The following is a 20,951-nucleotide window of genomic DNA, read 5'->3' as shown; positions in this document are numbered from 1 at the left end:
CTTTGTTTCTTTCTTTGTTTCTTTCTTTGTTTCTTTCTTTCTTTCTTTCTTTCTTTCTTTCTTTCTTTCTTTCTTTCTTCTTTCTTTCTTTTCTTACTTTTTGTTTTAGAACAATAGCAGCCACAGTGGCAAGCATTTATAAAGTGATTTAAGTTTTGCAATATACTTTATGATTATTATCTAAACAAACACTTATCAAACACCTACAAGTGCTAGGCACTGTGCATGATATTGAGATAGAAAGGGAAAAAAAGACAAAAACAGGTCTTGCCCTTAAGGAACTTAGATTCTACTAGACTCTTCCTTGTTTTTCTTTTTCTTTTTCATTATTTTATTTGGTCATTTCAGAACATTATTTATTGGAGACAAAGATCATTTTCTTTTCCTCCCCCCTCCCCCCATCCCATAGCCGACATGCAATTCCACTGGGTATCACATGTGTTCTTGATTCGAACCCATTTCCACGTTGTTGGTATTTGTATTAGAGTGTTCATTTAGTCTCTCCTCAGACATGTCCCCTCAAACCCTGTAGTCAAGCAGTTGCTTTTCCTCGGTGTTTTTACTCCCACAGTTTGTCCTCTGCTTGTGGATAGTGTTTTTTCTCCTAGATCCCTGCAGATTGTTCAGGGACATTGCATTGACACTAATGGAGAAGTCCATTACATTCAATTGTACCACAGTGTACCAGTCTCTGTGTACAATGTTTTCCTGGTTCTGCTCCTTTCGCTCTGCATCACTTCCTGGAGGTTGTTCCAGTCTCCATGGAATTCCTCCACCTTATTATTCCTTTTAGCACAATAGTATTCCATCACCAACATATACCACAATTTGTTCAGCCAGTCTCCAATTGAAGGGTATTCCCTCATTTTCCAATTTTTGGCCACCACAAAGAGTGCAGCTATGAATATTCTTGTACAAGTCTTTTTCCTTATTATCTCTTTGGGGTACTAACCCAGCAGTGCTATGGCTGGATCAAAGGGCACACAGTCTTTTATCACCCTTTGGGCATAGTTCCAGATTGCCCTCCAGAATGGTTGGATCAATTCACAACTTCACCAGCAATGCATTAATGTCCCTACTTTGCCACATCCCCTCCAGCATTCATTACTTTCCTTTGCTGTCATGTTGAACAATCTGCTAGGTGTGAGGTGATACCTCATAGTTGTTTTGATTTGCATCTCTCTGATTATAAGAGATTTAGAACACTTTTTTATGTGCTTATTAATAGTTTTGATTTCTTTATCTGAAAACTGCCTATTCATGTCCCTTGCCCATTTATCATTTGGAGAATGGTTTGATTTTTTTGTACAATTGATTTAGCTCTTTGTAAATTTGAGTAATTAAACCTTTGTCAGAGGTTTTTATGAAGATTGTTTCCCAATTTGTTGCTTCTCTTCTGATTTTGGTTACATTGGTTTTGTTTGTACAAAAACTTTTTAATTTGATGTAATCCAAATTATTTATTTTGCCTTTTGTGACTCTAAGTCTTGCTTGGTTTTAAAATCTTTCCCTTCCCAAAGGTCTGACATGTATACTATTCTGTGTTCACCTAATTTACTTATAGTTTCCTTCTTTATGTTCAGGTCATTCACCCATTCTGAGTTTATCTTGGTGTAGGGTGTGAGGTGTTGATACAAACCTAATCTCTCCCACACTGTCTTCTAATTTTCCCAGCAGTTTTTATTCTTCCTTGTCTTTCTAAGAACAATGTTTGTTGCCTACATTCATAATCGAAGGAAATGTTAAATTTCAGCTAGAAGTTAATGAAATTAAAGATGTAATTTTCCCCCATCTAAGTACATGGATCTCCTATAATCTATCCATGAAATCCTTATTGTATCTGACCCCAGATAAAGAAACACCATACTGTGGTGAAACAAGATACAAAGATCAAACCAAACTACCTATACTCTCAAAGAGCTTCCATTCAACTAGGGAGAAAAACAAAACAAAACAAAACTAGAAGAACTTACCTATACAGATAACTGTAAAATAATTTATGGTGGAAAGAAGAAAAGATTTGGAATCAAAGAACCTGAATTTGATTATTACCCCTGACTTTCTTTTGCAAGTCACTCAACCTTCCCCTAAAAAAGCTCCACTTTTGGTCTGGACTATGGGTGAAGGGACAAAGAACAAACCTTACCCCATGGTAGGTAATAAATGTTAGGTGAACTGAATTAAGTTGAACTGAATTTACAGGGAAATGAGTTCATTTTAAGGAAGAACTTTCTAATAATATCATTCTAATAATTTTCAGTTATTCAAACTGTACATACATGGAACAAACATCTGTCTGGGATTTTGTAGCAAGAATTACTGCTTTGAGTGAAGGATTAGACCAGATAACCTCTAAGATTCCATCCAACTCTGATTCTATGGCATAAGTATGACAGTAAAGAGTCTTGACTTTGAAGTCAAAGATCTATATTTCAGTGCCTTGTATAATACTGAAATTTCTTATCTGTATAGCAGGAGCTGGGTGGAGTGGTCAATAGGATTGTCCTGGCAACTCTGACTCCACCTTCTTAATTGCCTAACTGAGTTTCCTCATTCTATCATAACCATTCACTATCTCTGTTCTGGAAAGCTGTAACTAAAGAATACTTTCTCTGTCTTTCTCTCCACACACACATGCACACACACATGTATGTTTCTGATTGACAGCTACATCACATAGGGCAATAGAAATAGAGATTTGAATTTACCCCTCACTAGGACGAGTAGACTAATTTTAAAGAAATATAAAATAAAAAATTCTAAATCGAAGAGATTTAGGACTCTCCAACAAGGAGCATTTAAGACTAATTATTCTGGGTTGCTAAACCATCAGGCAAACCTTATCTTATGGCCCTCTGTAGTTCATAAGTTCCACACAAGCTCATGTAATAGTAAGGCAAGCGTTGCAAGTATGGTCAGAAGTGATAAGAAATTAACATGAACTGAACTGTCTCAATATAGCACAGGCAAATTGCTGGGCTCTAGTATTTTAAGGATGCAACATCTATACTGCTCATATCAGCTTCTATATTTAAAAATAGGCCTAGGAACATAATAGAAATCAGTACTTAAGCTTTTAATTAGTTTTATGAAAGAAAACTGGTTTAATATGTAGAGGAAACACACCAGAAAACCTACTGTTCTACTAAATCTAAAACAAAGGAAGAAAGAAACACTAGTTTTTCTTCTGTGATGGATTCATGAAAAATCAGGAGAGATGAGAAAATAATCCTGAATGGAAAATCTCTTCAAAGAGTAAATAAATGTATAGGGAACTTAAAAAAAAATCTAGATGACTGTCATACTGTGGCATACTCTGGACTGCTCCCCAGCTTGGTACTCACTAGTTTTCAGATTGGGTCTCCAGTAACATAATTACTTTCAAGTTTCATGAATGTAGTCTGTAGGCGTGGGTTTCTATCATTATAGCTCAAAAGCCCCCAGTGGTGATCTTACTTTGCATTGTCAGCCAGGAGATACAGTTATCTCAAAACAGAGGAGTTTACCAAGGTGGCATAGTCAGAACAGTCGCTACAAAATATACTCCCATGTACCTGGGGCTCACTCTTCTACAAATATATACAATGTTTATGACCCAAACAGGATAAAATGGTACTGAGGTTCACATGTAGAGAATTATGTGTGAACCTGGCTAAGACAGCTCATGCTTTCAAGAATTCCAGACCTTAATATCCTTTCTCTTCTTGTGGAAGCTTTATGCTATTTCTTTCCCATGGAGAGAAAGCTTCTAGGCAGGTTACTCAGCCTGGATCCTGAGGTCTTCTCTTTTCCACAACTTGACATTTGTTTGCCAAAGTTGGTTCTTTTAATTCCATAATTGTCTCTCTTCTTTTTTTCCAAAGCCTCTTCCTCCTCATCCTCCCCCTCCTCCTTCTACTCCCCCCACCCTTGCCTTCTGTCTTAGAATCTATACCAAGTATTGATTCCAAGGCAGAAGAGTCGAAAAGGCCAAGCCATTGAGGTTAAGTGACTTATCTAGGGTCACACAACTGGGAAATTGTTGGAGGTAAGATTTGACTCCAGGACCTTCCTTCTCTAGGCCTGGCTCTCTGTCCACTGAGCCACCTAGCTTTCCCTCAAAAGCTTTGCTTCTTAAAGACTTTTCCTGTCTCGTATAGCTGCCTCTCTGTGTCATGTCTATCTGGAGAGTATATCATGGTTCCCTGCTGAATGAAGTGTCTCCTATAGGTTGAGAAACTCTATTTCATGGCTCATTGGGACTCAGGGAAGGAGAAAGAAAATCCTTCCTCCCTTAACCCCCAAGAAATGAAGACCAGTTCTCAGGGGATGGGTTCTTGTTCTTGCCTAAAATTACTTCAGAGTTGTCAATCTCAGCTTATTTTTTTTAAAGGACCATCAAGGGTATGGCCAATATTTTCCTGACAAATGGCCAGGCTCCCTTTCCTAGTCAATCAAGGAAAGGTCTTTATGTTTTATAAAGGAATGGCAGATGTTTTTTACATGAATACCTCTGCCCCCCACTTTTGTGATTACATCCTTGTCTTCTTGAGTTGGAGAGTTGCAATTCTCCATCAGGTGAAATGAAGGAATTGGACTAGATGGCCTGTGAGACCCAGTTCAGCTATCAATCTACAAGCCTAAGAGGTAGAAAAGGCTAAAATGAGATTGTGTGAAGAAGTCTCAGTATAATTGTAAATCAACCAAACAAAAGAATTGTTAAGCTCCTCTGTATTATTGAACCTTTAGAACAATCACTGTTGCAACCAAATACTTTTATTATGAAGAGTGAATAGTGTAGGAGTTTCTACCTATTGGATCCTTGGACTTTGGCTACCCAGGTTACCTCTCTGTCTGGGCTAACCAAGAAACTTTTTACTCTTGCTATAGGGTTTCCTTCTAATTTGCTCCATTGTAATTATGGACTCCAGTGGCTCCCTATCACCTCCAGGGTCAAATACAAAATCCTCTATCTGGCATTCAAAGCCCTTCATTACCTAGACCCTTTCCTGTACCTTTCTAGTCTTCTTATATCCTACTACATCCCCCTCACAGATCCTTCCCTCCAGTGACACTAGCTTCCTTGCTGTTCCAGGAACAAGACACTCCATTTCTCTAATCCATGCATTTTCTCTAGCTGTTTCCCATGCCTGGAAATTCCCTCTCTCTCCTTATCTCGACTTCCTGGCTTCTCTGGTTTCTTTCAAGACATCTAAAATTCCACCTTTTACAGGAAGCCTTCCCTGACCCTCTTAATTCTAGTGCTTTCCCTTTGTGGATTATTTCCTTTTTATCCTGTATATAGCTTCTTTGTCAGTGTTAGACTGTTAGCTTCTTGAAGGCAAGGACTGTCTTTTGACTTTGTTTTCCCAGTGCCTAAGACTTATTAGATGCTTTATCAATTCTCACTGACTGGTTCCTATATGTCCTTGTCTTACATGCTATGAGAAATCCCCATGGATCAGTGCAAGTAAGTCAAGTAAAACTTGAATTCTGCCCCTTAATTTTTGGGGCCCTGAACCTCTTTATCTGGATGCCCTGATTCTGGCACACCAGCCCTCTTTCCCTTCTTCACCTATGACCATATATCCTTTCCTGCAAATATATTTTCCTCAGAGTATTACTACCACTATTATTATTAGCATTACTAGTAATGGCTAGCCCTCTGTAGCACTTTACATATGCGAACTCATTTTATCCTCTTAACAATCCTGTAAGATAGGTGCTGTTATTATTTCCATTTTAAATATCAGAAAACTAAGGTAAAGAGAGATTAAGTGATGCCCAGTGTCACAGAGCAAATAAGTTTCTGAGGTAGGATTCAAACTCAGGTCTCTCTGACTGAGGTCTATAGTCTATCCATGGTCCACTTAACTTCCTCACCTGGTTATATGTCTGTGGGAGAAGAATGCTTAGTGAAATAAGTAAAACTGAGGAAATCAAAAGAGTGTATAGGAGAATTCTATTTAGAAACCAGACTGGATCGTCTAAAAGTTTCTAAACTAGACTAACTAGTTAGATTTATCCAGATGACAAGCAGGCCTCTATGACTCTCCCTGGGGCCATTACTGCATGACCCTATAAGAGAATGGTGTTCTGAGTTGGCTTTCTAAGAACCACCTTCTGCATTTTGTCAATAGCCTAGCCAGGGGCCCCGGATGAAGTTCATTCTTCTCTGTTGTAGTCCCAGGCTCACTCTTAGCCAATCCGGAGGTATTTAACACCCTGCTGAAAGAAAAGAAACCTTAACCTCCATAAGTAATGGCCCGCTACACCCACAAATCTACTGGGGTGTCAGGACTACTGAGATTTTTTAAAATTTTGATAGTAGCACATCTGCAAAATTAAACTCCACAAATGACATTTATTGTGGAGAAAGAGGTTGTTAATGGATTGCTCTAGTCTACATACTGATCATCTCCATTAACTTGATAAACATCAATAAAATGAACAAATCAATTGTCAAAGAAAACCAAAGAGGATTGGATATGAAGCAGTGAACTCATGTATAGCTTGGTTTTATTTTGTTTTTAAAAAAATCAAACACAATAGTAACAAAACTACTATAGGGATAGTCTTTTTAAAATTATTTTTCCTATTATTCAAAGATATCTTATTTTCTTAATTACTTGTAATAACAATTTTCAACATATGTTTTCTGAAATTATAAGATCTAAATCGTCTCCTTCCTTTCCTTTCCTCCCCCTTCTTGGAGATGGTAAGCAATTTGATCTGGGTTATACGTGTATTATCATGCAAAACATACTTCCCTTTTGGTCATTGTTGTAAACCAAAACTATAGGGATATTCTTAAGTCTAATAAACATATAAGTTCATCAAAAGATTCCTATCTCTAAAGTTAAAACCTTTAACAATGACACCAAATATATAAAATGCACAATGATTATTAATAAAGCAATACATTTCCTTGGTCCAACAAAGCCACATGAATTTACCAACTCCTGATAGAAACACAGAGGGAAAGAAGTAGAAATGGAGAGACCATGACCGAAAGATATAGACAGAGACTCCAAAGCGAATCCTCCTGCTCAATTCAGATTAGCTCAGGTGGAAGTAGATCCAGGTTGAGGTTTAATTCAATAAGCATTTATTAGGTCCAGATACCTCTTCATGACCAGCTGGAAAGGTAGAAAACTAGCCAGGGAAGCTACCATTCTTCAGGGCCATTCGAAGAAAAGGAAATGACAGTAGTTATGTCGAGAGATGACTTATCTTGTCACCAACCAGGAGAGAAGAAAGAGACAGACAGATAGGTCAAGAACTCTAGACGTCCATATACTTCTTATCACAAAAATGTACATATAGATAGAGATAGATAGATAGATATAGATATAGATAGATATACACATACATATATTTGCATATACCCATATACTTCCCTTTAATGACCAATTGAGAGGCATTTTTTTACTAGTTGGTTAGGTGAGGATAGGAAAGAGTTTTCCCACCTCCCTGATCATCATTCAAATAGTCAGAAGCCATCCATTGCAAACCATATTACCAAACATGGGATTTGCTGAGGAGAGTACAGTTGAAGCCTGGTGGTTCTCCAATTTCACTTTCCCACTTGACCATTAAGTACCCATTATGTTTTTCCTCCAAGGAAGAACTTCAAGTGACTTAAACCAGATCCTTAGAGAACTATACCACTCCTTCTCCAAAAGGTACACACATACTCCAAAAAATATGACAGTGACCCTTCTTTTGGTCATGAGTAGTGAAGGAGAAAGCACTTGTCCTGGATTGTTCCTTGTCTAATCAGATCAACAAGAACTTGTCCATTAGGGCCCATCTTTTTTAAATGGAAATTGCATTGTGACAGATTTTTGGTTTGTGATGAAATTTCTGCATAAAAATAACTATAGAAATTCAGAAAGCCAAAGGATGAAGAATTCTCAGAAAGGTAACATCAAGTCATAGTTTTGTTATTTCAGAAATAGATAATGAAGAGCAATAATAGCAGAGGCCTCCAAGGCTCCTAAAACATAGTATCTATATACATTACCTTACTTCAAATAAACACTAAATGGACAAGTCATAGCCCCAGCTCCCTAATTTTTGCCCCTGTTTTATCTTACAACTGATACTAAAAAGGTTTTAAAAGAGAGAGAGAGAAAGTAAACTGGAGAAAATTCCAAGAAAAGGAACAAGACTATGAACAAAAAAACAGTGATTAGAACAATGTCTGAACAATGTATAAGATGTAGAAGGGAGGAGCAAAAAAAGAAGAGGTGAAGGAGAATACTATCTTTGTGATTCATAAATAACTAAGTGCCATCTTTGTACATTCTGCCCTCAGATTTGCAAAGTTGTTGTTGGTTGCTAGTTTAACCAGAAGTATCCTGAGTAAGACAAGAAATGATGGATGACCCAGCTGAATAGCAGAAGACTTTGGGTACCATTTGCTAGATGCTGAGAAGCACTGAAAGTGTGGTGGCATCATGCATGTGACAAAGCCAGAAAAGAGACTAGAAGAAGTAGTAAATGCTGTTGACTCACATACAGGAGAGTTGTGGTGGTGTTCTATCCATTGTGTGCTGTAAGTAGCCGAGGTCATGTTGGAACCTGGGGAAAAGTTTGCTCACTGGCAAGCATTTTTATTCTTTATCCATATGAGTCTGAGGATGCATTCTATTTGTTTTCATTAATCACTATACAAGTTAATTCATTCATCAAGCTTTGTGAGCCAAGTATTGTAAGGGGAATTGGCGATAATAGACAGGATTGTACTAGACAAGGAGTTCCCAGATGAGTTTCCACTCATGAGTGGAGTAAATGAGCAAACAGAGCAAGAAATCTTCCCGTGTTCTTTGGCCTTTCATATTAGGAGCAACCTCTGACCCAAGGGTGCTGCTTACTGGCTTTCCTTGTCCAAGGCCATCATTCTCTAATACTGGCTTTGATTTATAGTAAAGGGGACAAGGATACTCTCCTTAAACATCTAAACTAAACCATCCAGAATTGGTAGTGTTTATTTTACTTTATTTTTATGAGTGAAAGAAATTAGATGAGTTGTTTAATAAATATTTTCTATGGAATAGTAAAGTAGGCCAATAAAATAGTACCCTAATTCACTCTCTAGCACATCAGAGGAGCAGTCAAATTAAGTGTGTCGGGTTGAAACTATGCTAAAAAGTGACTAAAATGTTCAGACCTTTTGACCCAGTGATCAGTTAGTCATATTCCGTAAAATGTCTAAGGCACAAAGGTCCCATATTCTCTAACATATGCGTAACGGTACTTTTTGTGGGAGTGAAAAAGATGCCCATTGCCAAGAAAACAGTTAATCAATTAAATGAATTTATGTAATAGACTATTACTGTGCTAATATATTATAAACAATGAATGTGAAAAATTCAGAGATACATAAGATTTATTTATATGAAGACACATAATGAAGTAAACAGAAACAGGAAATCAATCTACATAATGACTATAACAAGGTAAGTAATAATAAAATCTAAATTGAACTCTCAATAATTAGAACTACTAAGTTTGGTCTTAGAAAAGAGATGAGAAAATACAACCAACATTCTCTTCCTTTGAAAAGGAAAGGGAATGATAGATGTGGGATATTGCATAGACTGTCAAAATCTTGATATTTTGGTTAGTTTGACCGAAATTTTCCCACCCCTGTTCTGGGTTGGACCTAATGAGGGAAGTCTCATGGTAGTTTAGGTTCAATATCAGAACAAAATGAGATACTTGTAGGCCATTAAACATTAACCAAAGGAGACAAGAAAGGTATTTAACAAGGACAGGTATTGAGGACATCTCAGTTGATTTAAGGGAGTCAAGCTCCCTTGCTTGAGATGTCCATTGTCATCCACCAGCCAAGCATCTGAAAGTGGACCTGGAGGTTCTCGTGGTCATTTGGAAATGTAGGTTCCGGGGAAGTGATGTCAATAGCATGAACCTTAAGTGTCCTGAGCCAACCAAGTCATTAGGATGGCCTCAAAATCTTTGAAGAAAAAACTAGCCCATACTACATTAGGGCAGACATTCAGGTAGTGCTCCTACAACATCCTTTTTCTTTTTTTTTCTTCTATGTTATAAGGGATAGCTTAATGGCTAGGGAAGGAGAGAAGGATATATTTAGAAATAAAGATAATAAAAGCAACAACAAAAAATTATGGAAAATTTTGTGTTATATCTTGTCCTTGAGAGACACCTAATCCTGAATATTATGCTTAAATCCAGGAAAACCCAGTTCAGTCCTTTCCTTTACTCTTTATTCTTTAAAACCACTTTAACTGGGAAAGAGGATTGTTATATAGGACACATTCTGTGGGCTTTAAAGTTTCTTCTATGCTGTGATTATTCACCATCTCTATGGGAGGTACAACAATACTATCACCACCACTTAAACATTTTTTTTTTGGCAGGAGGGTAGGCATATTATTGAATGAGCTATACAACAATGACACCCTTGATTGTTATTCCTTTGCCTTGTTTTAATATGAGTATTGGAGCCCTGTGAACTTTACAGCTCCTATGGTCATGCATTTTTTCTCAGTGACAACTGCTGAAGTGATCTGTTTTTTCCAAAACTCAAAGGGGAGCGTGACCTCCTTTACTTGGCAGGCTTCAATTTCCATAAAGGAAATTTCCTTATCTTTAAACTGAAGTCAGGCATGTTTTTCTCAGTTTCAAAATTAAATCCAACAAATGCTTATTGAGCACCCACAAAATATTTAGTACTGTACTAGGCTTTATTGGGGAAGGGAGAGAGGAAGTAGAAACACAAGAAATATTAGGCAGCATCTTAGACCTGAGACACAAAACAATACATCCTGGAAATAGTGGAATAACATGTAAAATAATCGGAGATTAGGGGCAGCAAAATGGCTCAGTGGATTGAGAGCCAGGCCTGGAGATGAGAGGGTCTGGGTTTAAATCTGACCTAAGACACTTCTTATCTGTGTGACCCTGGGTAAGTCACTTAAATCTTATTGCCAAGCCCTTATCACTCTTTTGCCTTAGAACCAATATTAAGTATCAATTCTATGGCAGAAGGTGAGGGTTAAAAAAAGGAGAGAGATTAATTAGCTACCCAAATCATCAGAGATAGTGGTGTGGAAGTTCATTCCAATTTGGCATGTATTCATTAATAATAGTAATAATAAGAGCTGCCATTTCTATGGCACTTTAAATTTTTCCAAAGCACTTACCATTTGCTCTTCACTCTCATTTTTCTTCACTCATGACAATATGCAGTAGAGGTAAGTTTTTTGAGAGAGGGACATGGCCTGCCATTTCATTGGTATAGGGATTTTGGAAAAAGGCATTCCTTGTGTCAATGCAGAACAACATCTACTGTGTAACTTATAGTCATAGAGAATTGCCTGGGGCTCTTAGAAGTTACTTGCCCAAGGTCACACAGCCAATATGAGCTAGAGGTGGGTTATAACTTGCCCTTAAAGGTGTAGATATGTAGGCTGCATATATGCCTCCAGCCAGCTCCATGATTATATGATTGAATATGTGTTCAGACGTGATGTATTTGATCGATATTGAATGCTACAGAATCATCATATTAATCACCACTTGTATATTTACAGATGCAATCCATCTATAAGTTAGTAATTAAGTCTTATAGAGTTGCTTGAAACTAATAGATGTTACAGAATTTGAACTCGGGCCTTTTTTTACTCCAAGTTCGATAGTTTATTCACTATATTATATCATTTTTTCTGCCTCTTATGGGCCACTTTGTGAGGGCAAAACAGTGTTAGTCATGCTTTTAAAACCAGGAACCCCCAAAGTTCAATGCTACTCAGAACCAAGATGTATTATTAAGGTAATTGTAGTAATAACATTCTAGGACAATTACATCATTGCTGGAAGATAGATTAGCCTAGGTGTCGGGTGATGGTGTCCTATAAAGACTTTTGGCAAAAATACATTCTTTTCTTTAGTATGAAACTTGAGAAAGTACAAGTGACTGAAAGTTAGAAAGCAGGACTTACAAAAAGCGGGGAAAATACTGAAGAATCTCAGGAATCTCCTTTTTATTGCTTCAGTTCAGTGAAAGAAGAAAATTAGAGAGATTATTTTAAGAAGGATTGTATCAAATATTCAGTGGTCTACTAATCAACATTTGGTCTAAGTTAAATTTCAAAGGGTTGTGATTTGTTTGCAAATCCTACTATGCTCTCTTTGGTCCTCACTTTTATGTTGTTTGCCATTGGGAAAGGGTGATTAATCAACCTTCATTTCCTCCTAATGGTAGTCAGTAATCTTCCAGTAAAGTCTTTTTCCTCACGAAAGAGAAACTTGGTTCTTAAAGAATGAGCCAGGAAAATTGTTCCCAACCTTGAAAGACTGTTTATGGGCCTGGGAACAGTTTCTCTGTGTCTGTTGTCTAAAGACCAGCCTAGCCAGGTGTGGAGAAGCACTTAAAAAGATTAATTCAGGCTTTACACAGGATTGTCAAATATCGAAGCTAAAACTTAAATACTTTGGCCACATCATGAGAAGAAAGAACTCGTTGGAAAAGACCCTGATGTTGGGAAAGATTGAAGGCAAGTGGAAAGGGAGAAGGGAGAAGATGGGAAGATGGGATGGATAGAGAGTGTCATAGAACAACAAACGTGAACTCAAACAGACTTTGAGGGATAGTGGGGGATAGGAGAGCCTGATGTGTTATGGTCCACGGAGTTATGAAGAGTTGGACACAACTGAACAACTAAACAACATTACCATAATATTGTTCCCTTAGTAGTCTTTTTTTTTGCCACAAAAACTCATGAAGATCATCCATAAAAAATATGGAAAAGTTAAAATCTGCAAAGGATGGGAATGCCCATAATGGTGAACTGATGGACCTTTTGAAGTGCCAGAGAAGTAGTTTATGTTTGATTTATACTAAAATTTCCCTTTCTTCATGTCATCTTAAATCATATAAAATACGACAATAAATAATTTTTTTAATAAAACCTTTACATTCTGTCTTGGAATCAATACTATGTATTAGTTCTAAGGCAGATGAGTGGTAAAGGCTAGGTAATGGGGTTTAAGTGACTTGCCCAGGATCTCATAGCTAGAAAGGTGTCTGAGGTCAAATTGGAATCCAGGACCTCCTATCTCTAGGCTTGGATCTCTACCTACTGAGCCACATAGCTGCCCTCTACAATAAGTACTTAATTCTATTCTGGTCCTTATAGTTCTGAATTAGTTTCCTCTCTATTTCTGTTTAATCAACATTTAACCAAGTTAATTGAAACAAACTAGTGATCTCATTACACTTTACTTAGAATTGTAGAATCATAGAACTTCAGAGCTAGAAAATATTCACAGATTTAAACTGGAGGGGATATCAGAAGCCATTTAGTCCACTCTTGTTATTTTATAGGTGAATAAGTTCTGTTTTCCCTTAAGTCAATCAATAAGAACTTTTTCTTTTTCACTCTTATCTTCCATCTTATAGTCAATGCTAAGTATCAATTCCAAGCCAAAAGCAATTGGGGCTGAGTGACTAGCCTAGAGTCATGCAGGTAGGACATATCTGAGGCCAGATTTGAACCTAGGATGCCATCTCCAGCCTTAAGTTCTCAAGTTCTCTCTCAAGTTCTCAAGCCTCGCCATGTTTGATTTTGAAGAACCTACACATTTATCTGAGCATTATAACTTGCTTTGTGCTTATGAAAGTCTGAGCCTCTTCCAAGCAGACCCTTAATTCCTCCATTGATAGTTCTCATCTCAGCCCATCAATAGAATTCTGTCAATCCATGATCTCTACTTCTTTGATTTTCAGATGGCATTTGTTGGCACCAATCTACTATTTCCTGATGGGGGAGGATGTGTTTGTGAATAGGAGAAAAAGTGCCTATGATATTATCCACAGAGGTAGTTTCTAAGGCACTGATCACCATAGTACCCAAGAATTTCAAGCTAAAAATATTAGACTAGAATATTGGCAGAAAATGGAATTTTTTCTTAGAGTGAAAATTAATATTTTGGGGGGTGGAGTGGGAGATAGAAAATAAAACTGTGATTGAGATTTTGAGGGCTAGAGCTGGCCCTTGGATTGTTCCCTTGGTTCTGGGGCAAGTGAGGCCTCCATTCTTACTTTGAGGTAGGATAAAAACTCTGGTAGGGCCATGGTTATAATTATACAACTATGCATTATCCTCTATCCTTGCTCACTTGTCCTACTGCTATTCTTATCCTGCCAATCTTCAACCATAGGTCACCTCTGCCATCTGCCTTCTCTGTTCCTGCTCACATGGACCCCTGGGTACACTACAGATTTATTTTATCTAACCTCAGTTTGTTGCTCATAACTTTTGTAATTCCCTGACTGACTCTTAATCATCTTCTCTGCAGCAGCTGGTCTAATATTCCTTTTTCCTCCCTTACCCTCTCTCCCAGCAGGTGACCTCACCTCCTAATTTCCCGAGAAAATTGAAGATATATGTCCTGTGTTCCTATTCTCAAAGCTCTTATCCATCTTCACCCATATCTTCTCCTCCTTTACAGTCTCCCAAAAAGAGATTTCCCTGCCTGCCATCTCCTCTACTCACGTCCTGAATGGTCCTTCTCATCTCTCCCAATCTCATCATTCTTTCTTTCTCACTCACATCTTTAATGTCTCCTTATCTGTCGTCTTCTTCCTTCTACCTACTTACATATTTAGGTTTCTGTCATTCTAAAAACAAATCCCCAAACCCTTAACTCCCCAAACCCCATTGGTCCCACTTATCACTCCCTTTCATTGCCAAGCTCTTGGAAAGATTCATCTTCTCTTTCTCCCTTCATTTTCTCACTCCCTTATAATCTGACTTTAGATCCCATTACTCAAATGAAACTATTCTCTCAAAGAAAACCAATTTTTTTACTGCTAAATCCAATGACCTTTCATCCTCCTTGATATCTGGAAAAAACCCCAGCTTTTAGATTTTCCCTTGATATCTGTGACCTTTCTCTCTTCTAGTTCTCCTCCTACCTGTCTGACTGCTCCTTCTCAGTCTTCTTTGCTGGATCATTATCCACTTCCTGTCCCCTGAGTGTGAGAGTCCTCCAAGGCTCTGTCCTGGGTCCTCTTCTCTTCTCACTCTACATTCCCTCCCTTGGTGATCTCACAAAGAAAAGAGCATCTATCTTGTGTCTCTTACCATTGCCACCAACATTCCAGTAGAATGTAGGCTCTAGTAGAATGTTGTCTCTTTTTTGTATTTGTGTCCCTAACACCTACTGCAATGCTTGGCACAAAGTAGGAGCTTAATGAATGCTTATTGATTAATCAGTTTATTGATTGAACTAGAACTACAAGACAAGGACTTGACACAAAGGAGTCTTAGAGCTGATTTGAGGAAGTTATCTGGACCAGGAACTCCTCTGGATTCAAGACAGATCTACCAAGGGAGATTTAGACTACAATATTTTCCCAGAGACCTACCATATTTTAGACACCTGGCCTCAAGAGCTCCAGAACCAGTTTGGAATCCAGGTAGTAATTCCCATAGCATCTGAATGCCTTTGTACACTTTAAATGGTCCAGAACCCTTTCCTAGAATTCACTTTAAAGGATAATATAAATTTTCTGCCCTTTAATTGTCTCTCTGTGGATAGGGCCTAGCAAATTTGGGGCATTACAAAACTAGTGGCAGTTTAAAGAGATTTTTAAGAGACAGCATCCATTTTTAAGGGTAAGGGTATATACCACAGATATGAAAGAGATACAATACTTCCAAATAAAACAGGCTTCATTTTAAGCTCACATCATTAGAATAACACTTTCTTAGCTTCAAAGCATAGAAATTCACAAGGAAAAAAAGGGTTTTCTTCAAACTTGATGCCACCCTCAAAAAAGTAGGAGTGTGTAGAAACATTAGCATTTGAAAATACTTTTCCATTGAATCTAAAACTGACCAAGGGTGGAGTGGGTGGGGAATAAAATGCCTTATTGTGTTTTGCAAGGAAAACTGAAAAATGCTTCTACAAAGCACTCTCCCCACATATACAGAGATGACTATGGATCCTAAGGAGATTGCTTCTGGGCCACAAGATTCTATTTAATAAGTTTTGGTTTGGAAAGAAAAAAAAAAGACCAGTGGGGCTCAACTAGTCTATTGTGGTCCAATCCTACATTTGTATTGGGAGCATGCTACTACTAAAGCAACAGCAACAATATAATAAAATTTAAAGAAATAAGAAGAGTAGGGGCAACTAGATGGCTTATTCTAGGCCTGGAGTCAGGAGGTTCTGGGTTCAAATATGGCCTCATATACTTCCTAGCTGTGTGACCCTGAATAAGTCATAACCTCAGCTACTTTGGTGTTCTGCCTTGAAACTAATTCTTAGTGACAATTCTAAGGGTTAAAAAAAAAAGAAATAAGAAGAGTTAGGAAGGGTAAGCTGGAAGATCATGTTAGTTCAATAGAATGAGTATCAGGTCAAATCAGGAGACATGACCTCACATTGTTTGTTCCTTCTTTCAGATAACACACTGAGTGCCTAACATGTGCTAGGTGCTAGGTGCTCTCTGCAAGAAAAGGAGGTAGAAAGGATATATACAAATATACTCATGTTTACATATAAAGTATATAGTTTATATAAAAATATAATAATAAATAGATGCTATATTGCATATATAATATATTGTATAGATGTGTATATTCTGTTTACATATCCATTTATGTGTTTATTTGTTTGTGAGTATGTATAAATATATAGGTGGGACCTGATTTTAAGTACCTTACAAAATAAAGGTATTTGATGACTTTGGGCCTTAATTTCCACATCTGTCAAGTTAAGGTGATAAAACTTGGATTCATAGAAGAGAGTCAGACTTATATGATTAAGACCTAGAAATGCTGTGATTTTTCAAAAAAATGACTAGGCTTGCAAAATTCTTAAAGGGCCTAATCGATTTGTGGGAGCTTTGCCTGTATATGCTGTTGCCACCCCCTTCTTGGCCTCCATCCACTGGATCCCATATCATTAGGCAAAGAGAACACAGCCGTCTGCTCAAGGGAAATACTCAGATCTCCCACAAACAGGTGGTCATGAAAACCAACCAAAAATATGAAGAGAAGAGGCGGGTGTCCCTTTTACACTGAATCTTAACTCCTGTTCCTTGTTTGTATAGTTCTCTTAGGAATTGGGAATATGGGCCAAAGCTTATTGAAATAATTTTATTTAGGTACAGACCTGCCTTGGGGAAATGACCTAGACGGGGTTGCCTCTTGGAACCTTTATAATCCATTTATAATATTGATTCATATCAGAATAAAGATACTATGTATATATGTGCATATATATGATACATATGGGTAACACGTATATCAATTGCCATTTTAGTGAATTTTTAGTCACTTTACACATTCTTCAGTTGCCCTGAATTGATTTATATTGGATATGCTTAAATTGAGTGAAATCAGAAACCATTTCCCTCATCTGTAAAATGAGTCGAGTAAATAATCTGGGCCATGTGATCTCTAGGGGACCTTTTAGCTCTAACACAGGATTATGGAATCACAGAATTTTAGAGCTGCTGAGGCTATTAATCGTTTCTCAGGGCAGCAGTCTGTTCTGAGAGGTTTAGCAAGGTTTGGAAGTTCAGGAGCTCAAAACTCAGGCAATGGACCCCCAGAAGTGGAGCATCGATTACCTCAGATAGGAATGACATAGTAACCACTCTTCCTACTCAAAGATCTGGGGAAATTTTAAGGAAATAAACGATAAGAATTCCATGGAGACTGGAACAACCTCCAGGAAGTGATGCAGAGCGAAAGGAGCAGAACCAGGAAAACATTGCACACAGAGACTGATACACTGTAGTACAATTGAATGTAATGGAATTCTCCATTGGTGTCAATGCAGTGATCCTGAACAATCTGCAGGGATCTAAAAAACACTATCCACAAGCAGAAGATAAACTGTGGGAATAGAAACACCGGGGAAAAGCAACTGCCTGACTACAGTGGTTGAGGGGACATGACAGAGGAGAGACTCTAAATGAGCACTCTAATGCAAATACCAACACATGTGATACCCAGTGAAATTGTGCGTTGGCTATGGGAGAGGTGGTGGTGGGGGGAAGAAAAGAAAATGATCTTTGTTTCCAATGAATAATGTTTGGAAATGACCAAATAAAACAATGTTTAAAAAAATAAAAATAAAGAAAACAAAAAAAAAGAAAGAAATGATAAGGATGGGGATGAGAAGAAACCTGGATGTAGAGTATATAATAATAATAATAATAATATAGTAGGTGATAGTGGAGAGGAGGATTTCTGGTGTGCTTTGCAACAGACACAAGGTTATATGATCAGTAATTAAACTCCAAGATGTGGAAAATTAATGTCGAATTGAGAAATAATTTTCCTTTTACACTCTCCTCTCCAGAACAACCTGATTCTAAGTTGAGGCTGAGACATTTTTTCTCCAAGCTATGGAACTGGATTGAGACTTTCATTTTGCTAAGATCTTTGTTAGGGATGAAAGAATTAAGGGCAGGAATGAGCAGCCACTCTTCAGCAGACACATTTGAAGATTAAATGAAGTCAGCGAGCTCTAGCTGCCATTTTGGGAAGTATGGTGGCCAAGCCATATGTTGGCATCTTCCTAAGACCCAGCTCTTCCTGTAATGAAGTAATGAGGAAGGGGTTTTTTAAGTTCACCTCCTCAGTGGCTATTTACCAACCAGAAATGTCTTGGAAGGCCCAGGGAAGGGACTGAGTGATGAGATTATGAGGAGTCTATAAGATATGTGTCAGAGGTTGCTCACACTTTTGCTGCTCTCTTTTGCCCATCTCTCCTTTGGCCTTGATTTCTAGGGCCCTGTTCTTTTGTCCTTCTTGAACTCTATGGAGGGAATCCCCTGGCTTGTTTAGATCATCCTGAGTGATTGATTAATAAATTAACATAAAATTAAGAAATACTACCTCTTGAGAATTTTCACTGTTACACAGGTGACTGGTACCTGGACACAGGGTTAGGAGGTATGATGAGATGGGTATTTCATAGGGAAAAAGACAGAAATCCTGGAAGAAAAAGCAGAACTTAAAGGCAAAAAACCTCATGGAAAAAGAGCACGAATTAGAAGCCCTGAGTTGCTCTGGTGCATGAATTAGCTTCTAGGTAGGCTGCTGGCTATAAATAGTTGAGGTGACAGAGACACAGAACAGTCTATAACTGCTGGGCTCGCTAAGCAATTGGCTTGCAGGTGGAAACTTTGATATAGAGGAGCTTCTTCTCTAGACAATGTTGAGCAAGAAGACGAACTTGAAGAATATTTATTGAACATGTTTCTAATGTTTGTTTTATTTCCTTCTATAGAATTATATATACACATATATATATATATATATATATATATCTTATTCTATATATACTGTGGGTTCTATAGTTGTGTTGCTGTTGTTTCTAGCACAGGAATCAGAGAGTATCTAGACCCAAACAGACTTTTGAGGTTCTTAGTTTCACTCTAGAGCACAGGCACAAGCCATTAACAGGGAAAATCTCTCATTTCTAAAACTCCAGACCTTCAACCCAATAATCCATGAAAACTACAGAGTGGAGGAGAAAATAGTGAAATGGCCCACTAGATAAAGCTCTGCCTAGGATCACACAGCTAGAAGTGTCTGAGGTCACATTTGAACCCAGGACCTCCTATTTCCAGGCTTGACTCTTCATACACTGAGCCACCTAGCTTCCCTGTTCCCTCCTTATCTTTTAAAATTCTTTTTCTTTAGAATCAACTCTGGTGTCATCTCCTCCATAAAGTCTTCCTTGGATTTTTATACAACACTTTCTTTGGGTTCATCCTTTGGGTCTATCCACTGTGTCTCGATTTTAATGTTATATCTGTGTATGTGATCATACCTATTAGACCTAATCCCATTAGGTCCTCATAGTATTACTCAGGGAGGCAGGTGAGGCAGTGAGTTGGATGTTGGACTTAAAGTAAGGAAGATCTGAGGTCAAATCCTTCCTCTGCCATTTACTAGCTCTATGATCCTGGATAAAATCATTGGTCCTTTGTCAGTCATACTTTCCTCATCTATAAAATGGTGATAATAATAACTTTCCCCTAGGATCCTTGCAAGCCTCAAAACACTATTTAATTGTCAATTATTATTTTTAATTTATTTTAAAAATTAAGTTTATTTCATTAATTGATTTAGAATATTTTTCCGTGGTTACATAATTCATGTTCTTTCCCTCCTATCCCCCTCCCATAGCCAACACACAATTCCATTGGGTTTTACATGTGTCATTGATCAAGACCTACTTCCATATTATTGATAATTGCACTAGGGTGATAGTTTAGAGTCTATATCCCCAATCATATCCCCATCAAATCATATGATCAAACAGGTGTTTTTCTTCTGTGTTTCTATTCCCACAGTTCTTTCTCTGGATGTGGATAGTGTTGTCAATTATTATTAATAGTAGCAATAGCTTTTTAAAATGATATATTCATTTGAATCTGAAAAAAGGAAGGGCAGGTAATTTCTTTGTTTCATGGACTACCATAGCCTAATAAGTCATTGGCTAGCAGCCAATCTACTGGGGATGAGATTCTCCATAGTTATCTAGACTGGTAGAAAATTCTGTTGCCATGAACAAGCTCTAAGGCTTTCTAGCTTTGAAAAACTTGGCAGTACTCGAACTCCATCCAATGGCCTTCAAGAACACAAATTACTTCCACACCTTTATGAAACTTAATGCCACTTTTGTGCAAGTTGCTAAAGACCACAGTCCTTGATTTTAAATATTTTCTAGAGCAAAGTTTCTTTGCTACATAAATCACATAAAAATATTTGTTAATATTACTTTTAAAAGTGACTCAATAGTTCATAAGGCAAAAAATACAAAAAGACTTTTGGTTTTTCTAGTAGCTCTTGAAATACTGATGTGATAATTTTGTTTATTGACTAATGAGCTATTTAAGCTACTAAAGATTTCTCACTATAAATGAAGCCAGAAGCCAGATAGAAGTT

The 20,951-nt window shown here is 37.6% G+C and overlaps 1 protein-coding gene and 1 long non-coding RNA gene across 7 annotated transcripts in view; one reads left to right on the top strand and one right to left on the bottom strand.

Moving 5' to 3' along the window:
- The window catches only part of RALGPS2 (Ral GEF with PH domain and SH3 binding motif 2), a 293,091-nt gene that overhangs the window by 253,959 nt on the left and 18,181 nt on the right, over positions 1-20,951 (bottom strand). For 3 of the 6 annotated variants that reach the window (XM_007480874.3, XM_056814147.1, XM_056814148.1), the window contains exon 1: positions 14,948-15,088. The exons of 2 other annotated variants lie outside the window; for them this stretch is intronic. The gene's annotated coding sequence lies outside the window, so the exon portion shown is untranslated. Of the gene's footprint in view, positions 1-14,947; positions 15,089-20,951 lie in introns of those variants that run through there. One more of the 6 variants, XR_008915850.1, reaches the window with a different exon arrangement.
- Positions 15,151-20,951, top strand: part of LOC103098006 (uncharacterized) — a 99,442-nt gene continuing 93,641 nt past the window's right edge. Inside the window, exon 1 of the long non-coding RNA XR_008915852.1 lies at positions 15,151-15,451. This is a non-coding gene — a long non-coding RNA (uncharacterized LOC103098006). The remainder of the gene's footprint in view (positions 15,452-20,951) is intronic.

Source organism: Monodelphis domestica, chromosome 2, assembly GCF_027887165.1.
Source record: "Monodelphis domestica isolate mMonDom1 chromosome 2, mMonDom1.pri, whole genome shotgun sequence".
Taxonomy (NCBI): Eukaryota; Metazoa; Chordata; class Mammalia; order Didelphimorphia; family Didelphidae; genus Monodelphis; species Monodelphis domestica.
The sequence above is the reverse complement of the archived record's forward strand: the minus strand, read 5'-3'. Positions and strand labels throughout refer to the sequence as shown.